This window comes from Salvelinus sp. IW2-2015, linkage group LG36, assembly GCF_002910315.2.
Source record: "Salvelinus sp. IW2-2015 linkage group LG36, ASM291031v2, whole genome shotgun sequence".
NCBI classification, from domain to species: domain Eukaryota; kingdom Metazoa; phylum Chordata; class Actinopteri; order Salmoniformes; family Salmonidae; genus Salvelinus; species Salvelinus sp. IW2-2015.
In genome coordinates, this window is record NC_036875.1 from 1,000,439 (window position 1) to 1,000,756 (window position 318).

Consider the following 318-nt stretch of genomic DNA (forward strand, 5'->3'; position numbering starts at 1 on the left):
GAATGGAATCCAAAAAGCTACAAAGACTGTTGACATCTAGTGGAAGCCATAGGAATTGCATATGCCCATAAGATCATGGGCTCTCAAAACAAATAATATCCGGTTGGTTTTTCTTTGGATTTTCTCCTACCATATCAATTGTGTTATAGTCTCATACATTATTTTAACTTTTCTACAAAGTGTTTTTCTATCCAATGGTACCAATTATATGCATATCCTGGCTTCTGGGCCTGAGTAACAGGCAGTTTACTTTGGGCACGTCAGTCAGACAGGAAGTGGAGAAAATAGACCCTAGCCTGAAGAAGTTTTAAGTTTGGC